We start from the raw sequence: 1,794 nt of genomic DNA on the forward strand, positions 1-1,794 counted from the left end.
ATAGAACATACTCTTTATCTCTTTATCTTTTTATAAACACATCACTCAGGAATCTAGTTATGACATCTTGTTGAACATTTTCACTACAATAAATAAAAATTTTGATAATAAATGCCAAAATATAAAATCTTAAGATGTAGCCAAAAGTATCAAAGCATTAATTACTACATACGTTCAATAGGCAGATGAGATATCTCACACCTGTGTTAGTATGCTGTGGAATATTTAAATTATTCAGAAAAGGAACAAGGAATAGACTTTACCCATCAAAGTCTTCCATATGTCTAGTTCTACAGCGAATCTTGAGCAGTGGAATGTGCCTCCAGTTTCATTTTAAACTACATTGGGTCTGTTGCAAACACAAAATGGCTTTATCATTTTATTTCTGAAATTTTGTATATTCTGTCATAATAAGCAGCAACATTGTCTTTATGTTCTGCAAACACCAATATTTCAACAATGTTGATAATGAAAACCCCCACAATGCAGAAAAAGTCATGAAAAAGGTTTTTTAAGAAATAATGATGGAATATAGGGCTGTTTAAAAACTATTAAATAAGTTACTGATATCTTTCACAAAATTTATAATTAATTCCTTTAGATATGAAACATTAGAAGAAAACATTGATTTTTACTTCTTGGACAAAATATTAGTACTATAAATTATAAACTTAGGTTTTGGGATAATTGTCACAGAAATGGAAACTAAGAAGATGAAGAAATGCTTGAGGATCACTGAGTGGCGGTGGCTGCTGATTGTGTTCTAAGGGTCGGAATAGGGTCAACATTTGCTCTACCGGAACAGCTTAGCTCATTCCTACTCTTCCATTACCCGTGGTGGGGAGAGTTGGGGCTGTGGCTGCGTTAGCAAGGGCAGTGGCAGCGGCGGCAGCTGCAGTGACATGTCCAGCATGAATCCCGAATATGATTATTTATTCAAGTTACTTCTGATTGGTGATTCTGGGGTTGGAAAGTCTTGCCTTCTCCTTAGGTTTGCAGATGATACGTGTACAGAAAGCTACATCAGGACAATTGGTGTGGATTTCAAGATACGAACTATAGAGTTAGACGGGAAAACAATCAAGCTTCAGATATGGGACACAGTAGGCCAGGAAAGATTTCGAACAATCACCTCCAGTTATTACAGAGGAGCCCATGGCATCATAGTTGTGTATGATGTGACAGAGCAGGTGTCCTTCAATAATGTTAAACAGTGGCTGCAGGAGATAGATCGCTATGCCAGTGAGAATGTCAACAAGTTGTTGGTAGGGAACAAATGTGACCTGATCACAAAGAAAGTCGTAGACTACACAACAGCAAAGGAATTTGCAGATTCCCTTGGAATTCCATTTTTGGAAACCAGTGCTAAGAATGCAACGAATGTAGAACAGTCTTTCATGACGATGGCAGCGGAGATTAAAAAACAAATGGGTCCTAGAGCAACAGCTGGTGGTGCAGAGAAGTCCAATGTTAAAATTCAGAGCACTCCAGTCAAGCAGTCAGGTGGAGGCTGCTGCTAAAATCTGCCTCCGTCCTTTTCTCACAGCAATGAATTTGAAATCTGAACCCAAGTGAAAAACAAATTGCCTGAATTGTACTGTATGTAGCTGCACTACGACAGATTCTTACCGTTCCCACAAGGTCAGAGATTGTAAATGGTCGATACTGACTTTTTTTTTTATTCCCTTGACTCAAGACAACTAACTTCATTTTCAGAACTGTTTTAAAGCTTTGTGTGCTGGTTTATAAAAAAAATGTGTGTAATCCTTGTTGCTTTCCCGATACCAGATTGTT

At 37.5% G+C, this 1,794-nt stretch overlaps 1 pseudogene across 1 annotated transcript; it reads left to right on the forward strand.

The window, feature by feature from the left end:
• Positions 1-736: 736 nt before the first annotated feature.
• On the forward strand, positions 737-1,788 carry LOC114616437 (annotated as a pseudogene). The gene has a single exon (XR_003710631.1). The product of XR_003710631.1 is annotated as a ras-related protein Rab-1A pseudogene (transcript).
• The last annotated feature ends 6 nt before the right edge of the window (positions 1,789-1,794 follow it).

This window comes from Grammomys surdaster, unplaced genomic scaffold, assembly GCF_004785775.1.
Source record: "Grammomys surdaster isolate TR1022 unplaced genomic scaffold, NIH_TR_1.0 320261, whole genome shotgun sequence".
NCBI classification, from domain to species: Eukaryota; Metazoa; Chordata; class Mammalia; order Rodentia; family Muridae; genus Grammomys; species Grammomys surdaster.